At 40.1% G+C, this 20,889-nt stretch overlaps 1 long non-coding RNA gene across 1 annotated transcript in view; it reads right to left on the bottom strand.

Moving 5' to 3' along the window:
• Window positions 1-8,411: 8,411 nt before the first annotated feature.
• Window positions 8,412-20,889, bottom strand: part of LOC310682689 — a 34,404-nt gene continuing 21,926 nt past the window's right edge. Inside the window, exons 3-4 of the long non-coding RNA XR_014514103.1 lie at window positions 14,273-14,421; window positions 8,412-8,645 (exon numbers count right to left, since the gene is read on the bottom strand). This is a non-coding gene — a long non-coding RNA (uncharacterized lncRNA). The remainder of the gene's footprint in view (window positions 8,646-14,272; window positions 14,422-20,889) is intronic.

The raw sequence follows: 20,889 nt of genomic DNA, 5'->3' as shown, positions 1-20,889 counted from the left end.
CAGTGAATAAGTGGGGATAAACAAATCTATGGTAAATTGCTATAAGCCTCCTTTCCCCCCTATTCCACTCCCTTCACAATTCAGAGAATCATAGAATTTTGGGTTAGAGTGGACTCTGAGGGTCATCTAGTTCAACTCCCTGCAATGCAGGAATCTCAGCTAAAGCATCCTTGACAGATGACCACATAACCTCTGTTCAAATACCTCCAATGAAGGAGAGTCCACCACTTTCCAAGGGAGTCCACTCCACTCTCAAACAGCGCTTATTTCAGAAAGCTTTTTCCAGATGTTTTGTCACAGGTCACAGGTCCTACCCTCTAGAACAGGATAAAACAAGCTTGCTCCATTTTCCATGTGACAGCCCTTTAGATATTTGAAGATGGCTATCATATATCCTCTCAGTCTCCTCTTAGGCAGGCTAAACATACCCAACTCCCACAACCATTCCTCATAAGGCTATAGGGAAGTTTTTAATGTTTGATGTTTTATTGTGTTCATAATATTTTGTTAGGAGCTGCCCAGAGTGGCTTAAGCAACTCAGTCGGGTGCCATATTAATAATAAAATTATTATTATTAAAGTATTGGTTTCCAGATTCTTGCTCATCTTTTAAATTAAGCTAAAACACTCATTTACCAGTTTCCTTGTCTTGACTAATGACTCAGCTACACAGGGCAATTCATAACATTATAAATGCATTCTAATAATGTGACACCAGATGGTGCTGTAGAGCAGCAATCTTAAGTGGATGAAAATTTCCATTGGGAGCTGTATTCTTATAGCATTTTTAATAGTTTTTTTAAAAAAATATTTGTGTAGATCCAGCCTAAGCCCACAAAGGAATGGTTGAGGACACATGAAAATGCAGCACTCCTCTCTGCCTGGTGTAGTTTTCGCTGACTCTCAAAGCAAGGGATCTCAACATAATGTTTGGCATTGCCAGCATCAGTAAGAAAAGGACCATGCAATAAATAAGCAGAAAACCTTGAAATGCAAGTTAAATGAACCACAGAAATATCAAATCAATTGAAAGCCTCAAGGAAACTTGCATACTGTATATGTAAAGAAATTCCAGGCTAGTAGATGGTTGCGGTTTTTTACCCCTTAGAAATGATTCAGCTATGGAGATTGATCTGTTTTCTAGAACATTCATATGAAGTCCCAGATTGTTGTGTATACTCCTCTGCAAATAGCTATGTTCACTTCAGGTTTGACATATTTAAAGAACGTTATGAAAAGGGGGATCTTCTGAGAACATGCTGCTCAATTAATTCTCCAGTGATGCCACTTCTGCATACTGAAATTATTCACAAATTGTGTTATATTTTAGCGTGCTTATGAGCTGCCATTTGGTCAAAAAGTTCCCTCAGGGCAACTTAGGGCTACTCAATACCAAATGAAGTCATTGGAGCAGTTATCCGGCATTTTGGCGTAAGGCATCAACTCTACTTCTTCATTAACTTTTGAATTATGAGAGACTGTAAATGTTCTGGATCAGTGCATAGATGGACTGGTGGACTGGATGAGGGTCCATAACTGTGCTTGAACCCCCTTGTGGGGGGTTCCTCTCAAGGAGCAAGTACATAGATTGGAGCTACCTCTGGACACATGTTTGTCATTAGAGGCCTAAGTGAGGTATGCCTTTTACCAGCTTTGTCTGTTTCACCCACTATGGCTGTTCCTAAATAGGTATAGCCTGCCGTAGCCCATGTGTTGATAACCTTGATGCTAGATTACTGCAATGATCTCTATGTGGGCCTGTCCTTGGCTTAGTTTAGAAGCTCCAGCTAGTGCAGAATGCAGCAGCCAGACAGCTGGTGTGGGCACCTGGCTGGCAACATCTGACAGCAGTGATAAAGCATATATACTGCTTCCCCATCCGTTGCTGAGCCAAGTTCAAAGCCCTTCATATTAATATGCAAAGCCCTGGGCATCGACCCCAAATGCAGCCTTTAGTGTTATTGCTCCAGTCCTGTGGAATGCTCTGCCAATAGAGATTCAGCCGGCACCTCCTCCTCCTTCAACCTTCAAACCCCTCCTGAAATCTCTTGCACTCTGCCAGGCTTATGCAGGCAATCAAGAATACATCTTTCCATAATAGTTAGTTGATGGTCTCCGATTTTAATTTTTATGTGTTTTTGTTATATAGAGATATTATTGCAAACTACTTCAATATCTTTTATGATATAGCGGTATATAAATATTTTGCATAATTGCTCTGTTAAGCCAGGGCAAGGGACAAAAGGCCGACACGAAAAACAGTAAAATGCTTCTGAGATATGGGCCCACAGACATCATCAAGCTGGTCCTCTTCATCATGAGGGCTAGAAACTTGATTTTTTTTTTAAGTACAAAAAAGGGGGGGGGGAGAACTAGAAATTATCCAGATGCTGAATTCTGCAGTCATTACTAAAAAGTTATTGTTGCTTTTAAATCTCAAAGTGGTTGGTGCCATATTTTTGGGACGCCAGGAAATCAATCCTTGCGCTGAGTTTTGCAAGACAGAAATGAGAATCGCCGTAGGTTTTTTAAAGAATTTATCCTGATCTTTCATTTTTCCTTCTCAGAAAAGACAGCACTGCATTGTTACACTATTCGATATCGTATGCATAACATCTGGAACACGAGAGGAACAGTCTTCCGCTCTATCCAAAGCCTGGGGTGCACCCCACTTTCAACTGCGATTTCTGAAAGAAGACAGTGTAGATTCCAAGAATCCAGGCTTCATGACAAATGTAAGTACATTTCGATGACGATCACACATCTCCAGAACAAGGTTTCCATCGTCTCATCTCAATTCTTACTCCCCACCCCCTAGAACAGGTGAGCAGGATGATGCCTGGATTGGGGTAGAGAGAGACAGGTATGTGTGTTCTTTTCCCCCCAAGGAAGAAGGGGGGGAGGGAAGACATCACCAGGAACAACAGATGGACAGGAAACCAGCTCATATTAAATCTGCTTGTTTCCAGAATTGTGTGAGCACCAAGGAAAGATCGCAGCCCTGTCCCGTTTCACACTGAGAGGGATGGACACAAAGGGGACCCACGTGAACCCCAAAATCCTCAACAATGCAACAACAACAAAAAGCTTTTGTGCTACTGATGCTTTTTATGGCTTGGAAGTGTCCCCTGTCCTGGAGGTAGGCTGTATGAATTGTGCATTGATTTGTAATGATTTGTTGGGTCTCTGGACCGTAATAAAGATTGATTGATTGATATAAATATTTTTATAAATAAAATAAGTAAGTAAGTAAGTAACTAAGTAAGTAAGTAAGTAAATAAATAAATAAATTTGTTCTCCAACAGTCCCCACCCCCCAACATCTTATCTGAGCTTGCTCCATCACTACAGGCAATTTTACCTGTCAGCTTCTCTTCCAGATCCCATGAGTGCATTAGAAATGCAATAATATTGCTTCTTCATGATTTTATGTGTGTGTGTGTGTTTTAAAAATAATACAATATTTTTACATTTTAGTTTCAATTTATTGAAGTGCAAAAATTGTGGGGTTGTGACCCCAAACTATTGGGGTAGGTTAGCCTTGAGTTCACAAAGAAATAATAATATTCAGGGACAGAATGGCATATAAACTCTTCCGGCCAATCGACAATGTATGCAACATTAGAACTTTTCAGGATGACTTAGTAATGTTCTAATTGTATAAGGAATAATTTAATTCTTCTTCAATCCCATTCTATTGTTTATCACTTCACTCCTACATTTCTCAGCACCGTGTTTCAAGTCCAAATGGACTCCATGCTGTCATTGATGTTTAGCACACGGTACAATGCAATGGTGCAATTACACCTATCTCTTATGTAGAACCCTGTATGTTGATCGTAAAGAGCCAGTATGCAACGGATTCTATTGTGCCATCAGTATGTCTGAGATGCAATGATCCATATTGTCTATATTTTTTGGAAGAGCAACATGAAGTTTGTGGTTGTTGTTTTTTTAAAAAAAGTAGACATAGCTAGTGAAGTAACCTTCATTTCTTGCCAGCAGTCTATTACAAATAAACATTTGACTGTAGTCCCGAAAACCGAACCTCTCCCTTTGACATCATCTATGTAGCCATTCAGTCACCAGATGTGCTCATCTCTCTCTTTGTACTCCTCTTCCTTTTATAGCAAGAATTAACAAGTCCCTAGGCCTTCACCTTTTGGTCTAGTCTTTTAGAGTCAGATATGCTAAGTTCATAATTGTGCCTGATGGTGTCACTGGTTCCCATATGGATGAATGAGGAGGGATAATGATCAGTAGGCTTAATAAGCTTGGCAATCTCTCCATCACATCCTGGATCTGTGCACTAGGGACACAACACATTGCATGTAAAATTCAACTCATTGTCTTCAAGGACAGAGGCTCCAACCGATTGTTCATCAAGGACAGTTATTCCTAACAGTAAGTGGGAAGAAGATAGCAGCCTCCACCATAAGAAAAAAAAATGTACGAGAGAGAGATTGCCAAGTGAAGAGAATTTCAGAAGAGAATTTTTAGTATCTTCAATTCATATTATTTTTAGAATTGTCATTTTACACACCAATATATAAATGTTTAAATAATTGCATATTTCTTCCTTGGACAATTAACAGTTTTTTACTCTGGCCAGTCTGTGGAATTCCTTTGTAGAGATAATTGAAACTTTAAATCAAATTATTTAAAAGAGGGAATCTACAATAGTTAGTGTTGCTTAATTTAAAGCTGCTTCTTTAGTAATAAGAGCAATAGATTAACTTAAAATATTATGAAGAGCAATTACATTGTAGGGCTTATTTTAAAGTGCTAATGAACTGCTAGTGTTTCTTCCAGTAGATCAGCTGTGTTTTGAAATCTAATGTCGTTCAAAACATTTGTAGGACTAAAAAAGAAATATATATGGATGAACTATTGATCCTGAGCCATAAAATTTTGCATTACAGCAAATTCTGGTTCTTATTTAAAATTGCCTGTTATTCATTCTTCACATCAAAGTCCACACTTCTTTGATTTTCCCTGACCTTCTGATGCCGTATGCTTCAAATATCTGGTCCTAAGAAACAATTTCCTTTTCCCTGAAATTGGCACCATCATTATCTGTTGATTGGCTGATTTATCAAAACCATTATTTTTGGTTGGCTGACTGGCATGCTGTCACAAAGAATGCCTGTAATTGCTTGTTGATTTACTTTAATGGGATAATGGCATGTTTTGCTGAGTCCTTCATAAAGGTTACATTCTTTTGTGTTGTTGTCTGGGAGACTATTCACAGAGTAGATTCATATGTTGCTGCAGGACTTCAAAAGAGTTCCTGCTCACCTTCAATAACATTACACAAGAATACGTTTAGGACCACAAGAAGCCAAAGTAAGCTTCAGAAGATGGCACTGAAGTTCAAAAGAGTAAATCCTTGTCAACAGAAAATATTTCAGCACGATGTTATGGTTGTGATTTTCTCTGCCAACAACACAAAAATATGAACTTGTCACAGCTCTGGTTCCAAGCCCTCCAGCTTAGAAAGTTAATGGATGTATAGACAAAGCCTCAGCTGGCGAATTGAAACCCAGGCTGTATGGAAAACAATAACCAATAGAGAAAGGAATGTTAATGGAATAAAATAACATCTGGTTCATACCTTTAAAGGACAGGAAAAAAATACTTTTTAAACTCCGTGAAACAATTCTGTTTACCCTCAATGGAATCTAAATCGGAGTCACTTCTTCAACAGCATGTTCACTATTTGTTTCTTTGGCCAAATGCTTGAATTTGAACTCACAATGTTTTGAGTACTTTATCTGAATTTCATAAGGTTCTAACTAAATTCTACTCAGAGTAGATCCATTAAAGTTAATATGCGTAAGTCAGGCTGCATTTGGAAAGCACTCTATTCCATTTCTTTGCCATTTCCTTACATGATAGAAGGAAGAATATAGTGTGCGGAATTGGCAGTACTGCAAGTGTCACATACATACACGTTCCACATTTGTAATATTTTAATGTTTCAATATTTTAATGCTGTATTTTAATTTTGTTTTTAAGGTGTAATCATTCAACTTGTTTTATTATTGCTTGTAAGCCGCTCTGAGCCTGGCCGGCCTTGGCTGGGGAGGGCGGGGTATAAATACAAATTATTAATATTATTATTATTATTATGATAACTTTCACATTTTTGTGATCTTTCACACAACTTAAAAGCCACTTCTGGAAATCTAATGGAAGCTTAGCACTCATTTCCATGTAAATTTCCCCCAGGAAAAAAAAATGCAGCCTTATCAACCCATAAGATCATGGGAGTTTTGGATTATAATGTTCCTGTGGTTTTCATGGATCACACCACTGCTGATCATGTAGTGAAATTTGGGGTGGTATTCCAGCATAGTTATCTTCATGAGTGAACATGCTCATAAGTGTGGTCATGTGTCTGGTGATGTCTGCTGTTGTGTCACACCACACCCTTTGTTGTTGTTTAGTCATGTCCGACTCTTCGTGACCCCATGGACCAGAGCACACCAGGCACTTCTGTCTTCCACTGTCTCCCGCAGTTTGGTCAAACTCATGCTGGTAGCTTCGAGAACACTATCCAACCTTCTCATCCTCTGTCGTCCCCTTCTCCTTGTGCCCTCCATCTTTCCCAACAGCAGGGTCTTTTCCAGGGAGTCTTCTCTTCTCATGAGGTGGCCAAAGTATTGGAGCCTCAGCTTCACGATCTGTCCTTCCAGTGAGCACTCAGGGCTGATTTCCTTAAGAATGGATAGGTTTGATCTTCTTGCACCATAGGTCTCCTCCAGCACCATAATTCAAAAGCATCAATTCTTCGGAGATCAGCCTTCTTTATGGTCCAGCTCTCACTTCCATACATTACTACTGGGAAAACCATAGCTTTTGCCTCTTCATGGATCACTGCCTTGCCGTGGCGAAGGGGCTTGGATAACTCAGAGAAGCTATGAACTATGCCGAGCAGGGCACCCAAGATGAACAGGTCATAGTGGAGAGATTTGACCAAACGTGATCCACCTGGAGGAGGAACCGGCAAGCCACTCCAGTATCCATGCCAAGAAAACTCCATGGACAAAGACAGGCATATAAAAGTTATGACGCTGGAAGATGAGCCCCTCAGGTCGGAAGGCGTCCAACATGCTACTGAGGAAGAGCGGAGGACAAGTACAAGTAGATTCAGAGCTGATGAACTGGCTGGGCCAAAGCCTAAAGGATGCTCAGTTGCGGATATGCCTGGAAGCGAAAGGAAAGTCCAATGCTCTAAAGAAAAATATTGCATAGGAACCACACTCTTTAGTGTGAATGAAATTTAGTGTGAAATAGTGGTATATCTATCAAAAGTCACAGTTCTACAGCACAACAGATAATGCAGGGTAAAATTTAATAAATAAGAATATTATGTTTGTGGGAGATGAGTTATTGGCTTGGTTTCCTTTTATCATGTATTTTGTGTTTTCATTTTGTATTTTTATGTTATGAACCACCCTGTGATCTTTGGATGAAGGGCGATGTGCAAATTAAATTCGAAACTCGCATTATAATTATAGAGAGAAAAACTAACAAAATAATCCCCACATGCTCATTAATGACTGTGTGTCTACTCAGAGTAGAAGTAATGTTAGCTACAACCCATGCAGTTTGCAAGGGCTGTCTAATTTACATCATAAACAAGACAGAAAGGGATTTATACATGCATTTATATTATGACATTGCTCCAGTTCTGATTTCTGTGTCCCTTTCCAATTTAAACTCATGTACTATATTACTTGTTTTCTCCTTTTCTATAAACTCAATATTTTATCTTATTCCATACTCACCAGCCACATGTGGGCAAAGTACAATAACTTAGAACTCCTATAAATCAACTTCTGTAACATTTTAAATTAGATGCCACTCAGCTATGATGCACTCATAAAACCATGCTCATCACATCATCTTTGTCATTGTTATAGGATGGATTATTAATTTGTTTTAAATTTCTGTTCAGCCTTGGTCATACTTTTGAAACATGTTAAAGAACTACCCATCACCCCACCAACAACGCACAGGAGGATCATGGGAAACGATTCTCTTTGGCAACATGGTACTAATGCTATTCGCCTCAATTAACTGTATCCATAATGAGGTCTGCAAATGTAGTATTTATTTATTTAAAATATATTTCTAAGACACCCAATAATATGCAAGAATGAAGAGTGCTTTAGAAACATTTTAAGGTATAAATATTGTGTTTGCAAAACCCATAATTCAGAGTGATCTTAAGTTGGGCACAGGTCCAACTAGCCATACTAAACGAGAATACAACAGAGGGGAGAGTTAATCAAGTAAAATTTATTTCAGAACAATTCACAACAATATAACATCTTATAGACCCCCTAGATGCAACACTTAATTAAGCCTAAAAAGATTGAAAATTATTTTGTCCCATTCTTTGATGTTTCAGTCACATATTTTATTACACCACTTTTTCATATTCCTTCACATCCATGGGAACTATTGTGCTGTAAATGGGTTGGTCATTGTAGCTGCATTGTCCAGAGTTACCACAAAGTATTTGTGCTCCTCAAAAGCTGTCTGGATTTCTGTATGCTTTTTACACTGGATGATTCTAGACCAGCAGGTTTCAGATTCACCATGATTTATTTGGAACTCCAGCATGACCTGTCTTCAGCTGAAAAAAAAGTATGGACCCATGATGAGCAATGTTATGCACTTGTGTACTCTTGACTCAAATGTGACATTGTGCTACCCATCCACATCCCCCTGAATTATGGAATATTTAAGCTGACAGGTCTGATGTGGTGACAGGCAGACAAGTCCAGGGGCAACTTTTTTTCCTGCAATAGGTCACCTTCCACTGCACTTCTGTGACAGCCTGTACACTAACCTCTCCACTAGTTCTTCCTTATTAAGTTCCAATAATGCTTTTAAGTCAGTTTCCCTTTATCAACTGGAAGAAGAAGAAGAAGAAGAAGAAAGATGAGAGACCATTTTGATTCCATTCTATTTTCTTTTAATAACAGCCCACAGTAGTGACAGCTTTCTGTCTGACTGGAGATGTACTTTTGATTCATCATAGTCAGACTCCAATAATGGCTAAAGCAATAGCTAGCATGTCACTTGAGATGGAGTTTAAATTGTGTTGGGTGGGACACAAAAGAGTGAATGTGGACATCCTTCTCTTGCGTTATCCACTTTCTTGTTACATCTAGCTCATTATGGGTTATAAATGATTAACACAGGAATGCTGAAATGAGGCTTTACAAAAATACAGAAACTACACAGAGGTGTGTGTATGTGTAAAAAAGGAAAGAAAATGAAACTACAAATCTAAATGGTTTCTATGTAATTTAAGAGCTGATTTATAGAAAGAGAGGTACTGCAAAATTGCACGATTATTATGTAATACAGGTTGCATTCTGTTAAAACAACAGAAATCCTGATCCATGTAAAAGCAGAGATTATTTGTCCTATGTGCATGAATTTTCATCTCCTGGGAAAGAGAACTACTTGTTTCAAATTTAAGAAATGTTATTTCCCCCTAGGTGTTTCCTATTTTTGTTGATGTTGTAGAGTGGGAACCAAAAAATCCACCAGGGTTACCTAGATGGTACACACTCATGATGTGTAGTAGGAGAAGACATAGGCAACAACAGTACACTAGCAATATGTTCACTTTACAATACATTTGGGGATAGAAGGTCCTGCAAGGCTCCTAGCTTCAAGGGAGCTGCCTCCCCTGCCTTCCCCTCCAAAGCTGAGTGTATACTCCTGGGGGCGGGGGCGGGATGGGATGTCAGCTAACGTGGAGTGAGTAGCAGAATGTGCCTGTCTCACTTCTCACCTTCAAAATTGAACATATACACACTCTTCTCCAACCCAAGTGACATCACTTGACTATATGTTTGGCTCTGCAGTCATATGTACTATACATGTCACTAGATCACCTGCAAAAATTACGGGGTGTGTGCAGCACTTATACATTACAGGTAAACTCTGTGCAAGTGTGCAGTCTAGGAAACTCCATCTGTGTGTAGGGACTGTATGAAGAATCAAGGAAAGCGATTCAGCAGTCATTATGCACACATGGGAAAACATCAATAGTATTTGGGTTGAAGTTCCTCTGACTCACAGACCAAATCTATCCAGGTCTATTTTGAAGTTATCTCCCTTGATTCAATGCAGCTTACACATAAGAACATTAGCAACCTTAGCCATGGACTTCAGTCTTGTGGCTGTTGCTACTTTGTAGCCCTAAGCTGTTGCACAATGCTCTTGTGAAGACAAACCAGTGATATATGTGTGTGCCAGGGACATGCACTATACTCAGAGCTGGGCAAGCCATTCGGCAGGGTGAGGCCACTGCCTCAGGTGACAGAAGACACCCAGGTGGCATGCCTGTGGGTGCGCTGCCCGCCCCACCACCTCCGCCAGTGGTGGCGGAGAAGTGCTGCCATCATCCATACCAATTTTGGGTGAGATCACACCAATATGGGGGGAGATCTTGCCCTAAATGGATGAGACCTTGTCTAGAATTGCCACCAATGGCAGTGGTGCTTCTCTGCTAGCAGTAGATACAACAAGGTGTGCAGTGCTGGCAGAGTAGGTAGCTGCTGAAGCAGATAGGTGGTGGTGGGAGTAGCAGCAGTGGCAGGGCACGATGGTGCTTGCCGTTTCTCCTCAAGTAGTCAAACGAGACATGCTGTTCTTTACTATGCTGACTCAGACCATTGATCTGCGTAGCTCAGTAATGTCTAGTTTGGCAGTCTCAAGTAGAGGCCTTTCAATGCCTGAGTATCTCTCATTGCTATTTAATTAATTAATTCATTAATTAATTATTGCCCATCCTTCATCATAAGGCCCCAGGGTTATTTACAACAATATAATATGCAACTATGAAAACAGACAATGATAAAACAGAGAAAGCCATTCCAGATGGAATAGAAAAGGAAGCAGAAGCAGAAGCAGAAGCAGAAGCAGCAGAAGAAGACCATGGTGGTGGTCCCACAGACCAAAAAAAATGACAAAGAACAAGCTAAAGAAGTGCATCTTCAACATACACTGAAAGTTGTGCAACGCTCTGTGGGGACGAATTTCCACAATGTAGCAGGGTGGTAGTGGTCCTAGTCCACCCTTCCCCACACTAGACATACCAGGGATTAGACCTTTTGAAGATTGTGGCTAAGATTAGTCTGTGAGAGTTGCATATTAGGCAAAATTTCATCAGGCAATGCTTGCTCTATCGCAGTTTTGCAAGGACAGAAGAAACCACTCACGGTGGGTGGTATTTTCCATTGAATGTAATTCCTGCAGCCCACTCCTTAGATATGCCTATACCCATTTGTTGAACATAGGACTGGGCTGTTTAAGCTGTATGGGCCATTATGACAGTCAAAGGAAAATTATTTCAAAACTGTACTCATATATATGTATACCCCCCCACTGAAATGTCTTAATTGCCAATTAGTAGTTATTAGTTGCTGTTCAACCTAACCAACTCATTTCTCCCTGTCATCTGCTATGCAACCCTCTCTAAAATATTGGCAGAATACTATCATACCACCCCAGCATCTTTTTCCCCTATGCTAAACAAGCCAAGTTCTTTTAATCTCACCTTATAAGATATATGGACTTACTAAAGTGTTAATGTTCTTGCAGTATGTTTGAAACATGTGCCGGGAATGCTAATTAAACCAGCTAAGTTATTTATTTCTATGTACTTCAGGTGAGAAGCAAAGTCACCTGTAGGTTGTGTCAAGAAAAAATAACGAAGAATTGCACAGGGGGGAAACAAATACTGAAGGAAATGAATTTATAATTTTATAATTAAGCTTACTTTAATTTCTTAATATATACTAAAATGGTAAGGCTGTTGTCATGATGCAGTTGTCATGCCAACTCCAGCACGATAACACAGTGGCAGGCAGGTGAGCGAGCAAGCAGCATGGGTGACAGGCAGCCAAGCAAGCTGTTTAAAGCAGGGTGGGGGATGCTTCAGCAAACTGCCCTCTGAAGCACCTCCCGCCTCCATTACATAACTGGGGGAGTGGGTGTTTAACAGAGTGTAGGAGCCACTTCAGAGAGTGGTTTGGTTCATCACTATGTGGAGACTTTTTCCTATTGAATTGTTGATATTTGTTTAGTAATGGCTTATGTTCCCTGCTCCACCTCACTCACAAGAGTGAGAACAACCTGGTTTTCATTTATATTGACTGAAATTGTTATTTATTTATATATTATTAGTCAGTTAAAGGTATGATTATTATTCATAATACTTTCCCTAATCTATCTACAACATTACAGTGGTACCTCAGGTTACATACGCTTCAGGTTACAGACTCCGCTAACCCAGAAATAGTGCTTCAGGTTAAGAACTTTGCTTCAGGATGAGAACAGAAATCGGGCTCTGGCGGCACGGCAGCAGCAGGAGGCCCCATTAGCTAAAGTGGTGCTTCAGGTTAAGAACAGTTTCGGGTTAAGTACGGACCTCCGGAACGAATTAAGTACTTAACCTGAGGTACCACTGTACTCAAGAAGGTTAACAAAATCAACACAGTACAAAATAAGATTAAGTCAGAGAAGCAAGTGTAAATTTTACTTTACTGTGTTAAGCTAGTTTGTACACACACTCACACATACTTTTCTATCCTCCATCCAGATAAAGAAGGGCCATTTATTAGACTTCATTGATCCATTTCAAACAGGCAAAAACAAAGGATGTGAAACAGGGTTGGTGATGGGTGGGGAGAGAGGTGCAGGTCGAGAGGCCTGGAGGAACGCATTTGGCACATCATCCTGAGGGCCCCCCACCCTTGGCTTATGGAGTTGTGTAACAAAGACCCTTAGGGTAAGTGCTAAATTACTACAAAGGCATTCCCCTCTTTGCTTGACTGAAGACACAAGTCTACCTTGGAAAACAACAGGCTTCATAAAGGGCTTTCCCCTCTACTTTACCCCAGGGAATCCAATGGAGAAATTATGGGCCTCCAGATACAGCTGAGCACTAGCTCCTGTCATCCCTGACCATTGTGCATGCTTGCAAGCGCTGATGGGAGATGGAGTCCTACAATCTCTGGAGGGCCACAGGTTCCCATTTGCTGACTTATACTGCCCTACCTCTTACCACACAGAAAAACATGATGCTTCTGTCAGCTGATCACCTGGTTGCATTAATACAGAATTCTTAGGACCTCATTTTCAAAGCTTTGGGTCCAAAAGGATAATTAGTACATACATCAAGCAAATAATGAATAATATACCTTGATATTTTTTTAAGGTGCCTATTTGAAAAGGTACAATTCTGCCATTTTGTATCATTGTGATTCAAAAAGAAATTGACATTTGGGAACGGTCTGAGTATTTCAGATAAGAACACAAAAAGGTGTTGATCAATAATGACTGTGAAGGCCACTGTAGGGCTTTTATTTATTTATTTCCCCAGGCAGATATTGCTTCAGAGCTGCTTTATACAGGGATAACACAAGCAACATACTTCATGAATTGTTTAATTAGTGCATCAGAGGTTTGTTTGTTTTCACATTTGTTTTGCTCTACTCTGAATCATGACCAAAGAAATTACAATACTTATTTGTGTAGCTGTAGAAGCTGAATATTCACTACTGCTTGATTAGCTTTCAACGGAAATAAAAACATTAGCAGGCTCCCACAAGTCACAAATGTCAGTGTACTTCAGATATAATTATAGTAGATACTGAAACATGCAATTATATACCAAGTAATTAGTAGGCTATTACAGAGTAAAAGCAAAAAACGAAAACAAAAAATGAAAAATGAAAAAATAAAATAAAACCAAACCCTCAGTTCTTGGCTTGACATCATAAGAGGGAAAAGGAAAGAATGGGGGGGGGGGGAATGTCAATGAGCTTCACAGTGGAACAGAAAATATAAATGCAAACATCTTCCCGTTTTGTTTACATAATTGTTAGTGTAAGGCTTAGAATTTCCACCAGTACATTATTTTTATGGATTGAAAAACCTGTTACAGATGGAATTTGTTTACCTGTTTTGCCAAGAATTATGTTTCATAGTTTGATCCTATGCATGTTCCCCTGTGTTCAATGGGGCTTATTTCCAGGTTAATGAATACAAGACTGCAGCCTAAGGGCACAATATGTGATGTATTATTGCAAGTGTGATAATTTTATTCCATTTTATGTATCAGCAGCCAATCATTTCCAAGATGTTTCATATTTTATTTTATTTTTTAAAAAATACAAAAGCATCATGGAAATAAAATAAATTAAATGTATTCATTACACAAATTAGAGCAAAGATAACCTTAAAGATCCCACAGGAATCTATCCAGCTGCTGAGATCATTGGCATCGGTCCAGATTAGGCTTCCCCTGCGTTACAAAATGTATTGGGTGCCTATTTGGGAACAAGATCCTTTCAGCAGTGTCCTCTGATGCCACTCTTTGCCTTAATCTGTTTAATGAAAAAGAAGAAGAAGAGAGGTCACTACTGGTGACACTTTACTCTAGATACCCCAATACCAATTCCCAGCAGGTTAAATGAATAGCAGAACAAGATGGAACCCTGTTTCTAGCAAAAATCATTGTTATGTTAGCCTTGTGCAGGTTCAGCTGAACATGCAGAGGCTGGGGTGGTCCCATCCTGCTACAACTCCACCACTCCTATTTTTTCAGTGTATTGTGCCTGTAAATATAAAAAGAGTTTAAAGTAACAACACTACATACTTCACATCAATTGAAATACGAGACAGATACCAACCGTGATAAAGATTTTAGAAGGCTTCTTGAAAGAGGAAGGCTTTAGCAGTCTCAAAAAAGACAATGGTGGAGATGCTTGTCTGATATTCAATGGGAGGATTTTCCAAAGGGTAGGTACTGCCACACTAAAGGCCTGATTCCAACATCATGTGGAAATGACCACATTATAGGATTGTATCTGCAGGATATCCTCTCCTGCAGAACCCAGTGATTGGTTGGGTATGAGGTGGAGGGAGATGTTGCAGGAATCCATCTTCCCTCATTCCTTACCAGTTACCATGCTGGTTGGGGCTGATGGGAGCTGGAGTCCAATGACATCTGGAGAGTCAGAAATTCCCCACCACTGATGTAGATGTTTTCCCAGGGAATCTCACAGGCACAACAGTCACCTGCTGAACCGGCCATCAAGTAACTCATAATTTCCCAGAAGAGAACCCAGATATACATTAATTTGATGTTATACATTATCATATTGTGAGACACTTTTCTGCGGGTTATCCCATGGTGCTAATGTTAGTTTAAAGGCCTGCAATCACATTGTAATGGGTCCAAGTTGACAATTTAATGTTAAAGACCCATGCAATCTGTTCCACATGTGAGGCTGTGAGCCATTCCTTCAGCATGTGTCATGGAGACATAAGAAAACAGGTCTGAGCATGCTATAATTTGTCAAGCAGGTAGGTCAAGAAACCCCATCAAGACTGTGAGTTTATATTAGGAAATGAGAACCTCCAGTCATCTAATCTGGAAACCTTTCAGTTATTGCTTACAAACTGGTTGTATTCAAACGCAACCATGGTTTAGTATTACAGTGGTACCTCAGGTTACATACGCTTCAGGTTACATATGCTTCAGGTTACAGACTCCACTAACCCAGAAATAGTGCTTCAGGTTAAGAACTTTGTTTCAGGATAAGAACAGAAATCGTGCTCTGGCGGCACAGCGGCAGTGGGAGGCCCCATTAGCTAAAGTGATGCTTCAGGTTACGAACAGTTTCAGGTTAAGAATGGACCTCCGGAACGAATTAAGTACTTAACCCGAGGTACCACTGTATAAGAAAGAGCCTTAATGAGCTTCAAGTCCCCCTCTCCCCTGTCTTTCCCCACCATGGCCACGAAGAGGATATTAGAAGCTTCTGTTTTAGATTGGGGGTCAGACAGTATCTCACATTGTAGCTAAACTGTGGTTAATCTTAACCATGGTTGGTTGAAACAGGCCAGCTTCATACATTTGGAGTTGAAGTTAGTTCGTCAGCTACATGCAGTTAATATGAACTGAATTAAAGCCATAATAAGATTAAGGATTAGCCAAACCGTTTGATCAAATGACATAATAAACTGTGGTTGATGTGGAGCAAAAATGAAAGCTTCCAACCTCCTCTTTGCAGCTGCATCAGAAGAGAAGACAGAGTGTGCAAAACCAATGCTCACTGTTGCTTGCAGAAGATCCCAAATTTAACCTCCATCATCTCCAGGCAGGGCTAGGAGAGACACCTACATAAAACCCTAAAAGAATCACTGCTAGTTCACTGTAGACAATGCTGAGCTGGGTGGATCATTGGTCCAACTCAGTATAAGACAGTTTCTTACATTCACTTCCATTTTAACTGAAATTGCCAGATAATATGTCCAAACCAGCCTATTCTATATGAGTCAAAATTCAAAATTATTTTAAGCTCTCTTTCTCTTGAATAAATGAACGAGGTAAAACTAGAGATACTGAGCCCATTATAGAATGCTAGAAAAAGGTTGTTGGTTCATGACCACAGGATGCAACAAAACAAGGTTTTAATAAATAAATAAATTGTTATTTCAACAGTTTAAACATGATTCCAAAATTGGTTTTTGTCTTTTATTAAGCACCAATAACTGGGCAGAAATACATGTAGTTCTATATAGAAGGAACTGATTTCCATGGAAACCTTACGCACATGACAGGCTTAAAAAAGAAGAAGAAATCATTGCTTTCCTGGTGACATTTTAGCAATTCCAAAGGTATTAATATTGCAAGTGGACCTGAAATTTGTGAGATGCAATTGTGTGTGTATGTATGTGTGCATGTGTTAAAAGAAGCCAAGTCTGACTTTTCATCTTTTTAACTGTAACTTATGAAAGTTCAGTCACCAGTTCTAGAGTGTAGCCCAAAAGTTTCTTGCAACTAAATGAGTTTGTGGCGTGCCTGATTTGAAACATATGTGACTCTGGTGAAAAAAGCAAATGAGCTCCAGTATAATACATAATAAATTCCCTATATATTTGAAGGATTGCCTTGCTTTCATGCATTCCAAATTTGCAGGCAATTTTCTTGCTGCCGTCCGAGACTGCCTTACAAACTGCTGGCAACTAATTGAGAGAGAAATGTGGCAGCGTCTCTGAAATGCTTTCCTGAAAGAGTGTAACTGGTGAACCTTGCTATCTTGATTAGTACATTCATTATGAAGCAGGTGTTAGTGGACTGTGTTAATGGGCTTCAAGGAAAGGTCAAGAAGGTTTGACTGTCATCTCTTCCCCTCAGATTATTGAATATTTCACAGCTCTCCTGATTTGAATACGTCTGTGGAGGATTCGCATCTTTCCAGAGCGGAAATGAGAAGGCACTTTTCTTTCTCCCTTCTTTCCTTTGCAATTGTCAGGTAAAAAGTGAATTCGAAGCAAAGGTGCGCAGTTAACAAGTCAGAAGGTGTTGGGGTGGAATGATATTCAACCAAGAGCTAACACCTTGGCGGTTTTCAGTCCTCATGACATTCTAATACTGAGTGTGTACACACAGCCATAAAGTGCATTTGCTTTCTTCTGCAGACACTTTATCTACCATATTGGTGGTAGATCATTCTTCTGGTGTTTTCAAAGAACCATTCTGCAGAATGGTTATAAGCCATCTTACATTTAGCAATGCATTCCAAAGCGTCTCTTCCCTTGTGTCGAAACTAAGAGCACTTTCTCTTAGAACCTCCTATTGGGTTAATGTGCCATGATGTGGCTGGACTACACTTGTATAACCCCTCCATCACATTTCCATGAAGATTCACCTGAGAGATACCTGAGCCATTTGATGTTCAGGATTGCCTGGAAGGATTTGGTTTGTTTCAATAATTTATCATCATCATTATTATTATTATTATTATTATTATTATTATACACTCCGCCCATCTGGCTGGGTTTCCACAGCCACTCTGTGCAGCTTCCAACCAAATATTAAGAACACAATACAGCATTAAACATTAAAAACTTCCCTAAACAGGGCTGCCTTCAGATGTCTTTTAAAAGTAAGATAGTTGCTTATTGCCTTGATATCTGATGAGAGGGCATTCCACAGGGCGGGCGCCACTACGGAGAACGCCCTCTGCCTCTGGTTCCCTGTAACCTCACTTCTTGCAGTGAGGGAACCACCCAAAGGCCCTCAGAGCTGGACCTCGGTGTCTCATATATTTCTCCATGTATGGGGAAATATATGGATACAGTATTTCAATCTTTGGAAAGTTGCATAGGCTTCACAAATGTTTTACTCTTTAAGAGAAGGAGCAGAAACACCCAGAATTAACTCTTTCTCCTCTGTGCTAAAATCCCATTGGAAATGAGGTGGCTCCAGGCATATCATATTTTTATTTTATTTGAATTTAAATAGCCTAGTCCTATACCCAGAAGTATATAATGAATAGAACAACCCAATAACACCTCCAACACCCCCCCACACACATTTTAAAGGGGCATAGGACATACTTTATTTTTAATAAAGTAATCCCTTCATTTTATTGCAGTCTCAAAGTTTTGCTCAACTTAAAAGCTGCAGTCACACTTTTTCCCCACCAAGAACTGTATTATCTGACTACTTATGGCAGTTCAATAGATTTGAGGCCCATCAGTTTTGTGCACTGCCTTTCAACACAATGAAGCAAACGTTTCCAGGCCTCTCTAGTCAGTACTCAGAGCTCCCCTAGCTGCACCCCTCACTGGCTCTGTTCTATGTCTCCCTTGAAGACTTTGGCATGACTGAAATATGTCCTTCAACTATGACAATGCCTCTGGCTTTCCTCAATGAAGAAATATATGTGTGCAGATTTCTATAGTATTTGCTCACAGAAATACCCGATTCTTGCAGGGCTGGAATGTAGGAACAAAGGCAAGAGTCATAGCCATTGCTCTGTTCCACTTTTGTCTCTAGCCTAGGCCACCACTGAAATGGGCTCCCCAGAAAGTTAACCATGAGGGAATTTGGCCCTCAGACTGAAAAGTGTTGCCCATCCCAGCACTACACTATACTTTCTTCCTACCTTGGGCCAATATTCTACTCTAAGCCTTACCTACCTCAAACGGTTGTTGTGAAGATATACAGGGAAGTATAAAATGGCTACCAATTTGGATGTACTGCTTGCAGGGATCAAATTTTGGTTCCTTTAACCAGAGTGATGCATCCTTTTACCATGTTTCTCTGCTCCCTCCCATCCAAATTAGTGCAGCTCCAAGTATTCAACTGATCTTAACCTGGCATTCTCATTGGTTTAATTGAGCATGCTCCAAAATAAATGTGTACCGGTTACTGATTCCTGAGGAGTTATTTTAGCCTGTAACAGCTTGGAGGTTCCCTATGTCTTTACAGCCTGTTTCCTTTGTCTCTGCTGGGCCTCTGCCCCCCTTTCTAGGGCTGCTATATCCTGCAGGTTTCCCCAACATTCATTCTGTCTGCTGTCCTGCAGTTGGGTTCCATCCCTCCCATTAGGCTAAAGAATGAGGGTGCCCACTCTACTCCTTTCCCCACAGGTAGAGCCTCCAGGCAATGTCCAAACATGGTCTTCTCAGAAGCCAATGCCTAGTTGGCACTTTGGTGGAGCCAACTTAAAGGGCAGGGTGCCAGCAAAAGACAAACAAGCTCTGGCAGTCCATCGCAGTGTGGTACACATAAACATAGGCAGACTGTAGTGACCAATGATGCTGCTGAGCTCAGTATTTTTTTTACTTCCAGCTTGGATAAGCTTGGTCAGAGGATACAGAACACTTTTCATAAGTTGTGTTGTGTGGTTTAAATCAATCTTTTTCATACCATATTGAAAACATAGCTGACAATGCCATTGCAATTGGGGATATTTAATAACAATGTGCTTCTCAGGAAGCAGAAAAATGACAGTTCCAAAACTGTTCACAAGGGTAGCCATTTGCTAACTTGGTTGTCAATGAATTGCACATTAGCAAGGCAAAAATTATATGTTACTTTGAGAAACTAATCCCTTTCAGTGTCTGGATTAGATCGGTTAAAATTTCTACTCACGCCAAAGTATCCTTCAGCTATTCCCTTGTGGTCTATGTCAGGTTTCAACAAAGCTGATATTCCAGTTTCCCAAATTAGCCTATATCCAGTACTTATCTCAAAGTCAGCAATATCTCCCCACTCCTTCCAAATGGAGCTTATTAAATATGGGGGGGGGGGGAGTAATGTCTGTATGCATATATGTCCTGTATGCATACAGACATTACTCCCCCCCATATTTAAGTCTCTTCTTCCTTGATAAATATGTTGCAAAGCAGCTTGATCCCATCAATGCATTTTGCATTACTATATGTTGTCTCTTCTGTCACTCGCATTAAACGAATTTATCAAGGTGTCTTTGGTACACCTTGGACTCCATTTCATTGCACAGGAGTGCTTCCCCCCTCCCCCCTCACCCCCCCCCCGCTCCTTCCAAGTGCCTGAATCAGGTCAATTGAGGAACAGCAGCAGAGTCATTATGTGACAGACGAGACCGCCTTTGGGAAACTGGCAGACATGAAAGTACATTGGTGGGGGGAGACTTCAATTAATTTGATAGAGAAGCAGCCCAGTCCTCCTCTCTTTGAAAAGAAAAAAATAAAATAAAAAAGAAAGAAGATGAAGAACTGAGGAGCCATGCAATTTTCTGACAGGAACTTGAAGAAATAACCAGACAAATATGTGCAATCTCGGAGCCAATCTTTGGGAATCAGGCTGACATAAATTATCTTTGAAAAATGCTGATCGGAGAAAGGGGTTTGCTTCCAGCTCCCTTCCACAACACTATGGGATTCTGTCCTGACAGCCTTTAGTAGAAACTGCTCAGGCAAGGTTTAAAAACAGGTTGGTGTCAGGAGCCATCTGAGTTTATTTCTGCAGATGAGAAAGAACCCTGCCCTCATTTATATATAAATTGGGGGGG

Source organism: Podarcis tiliguerta (genome assembly GCF_965153285.1).
Source record: "Podarcis tiliguerta genome assembly, chromosome: 7".
NCBI classification, from domain to species: domain Eukaryota; kingdom Metazoa; phylum Chordata; class Lepidosauria; order Squamata; family Lacertidae; genus Podarcis; species Podarcis tiliguerta.
The sequence above is the reverse complement of the archived record's forward strand: the minus strand, read 5'-3'. Positions and strand labels throughout refer to the sequence as shown.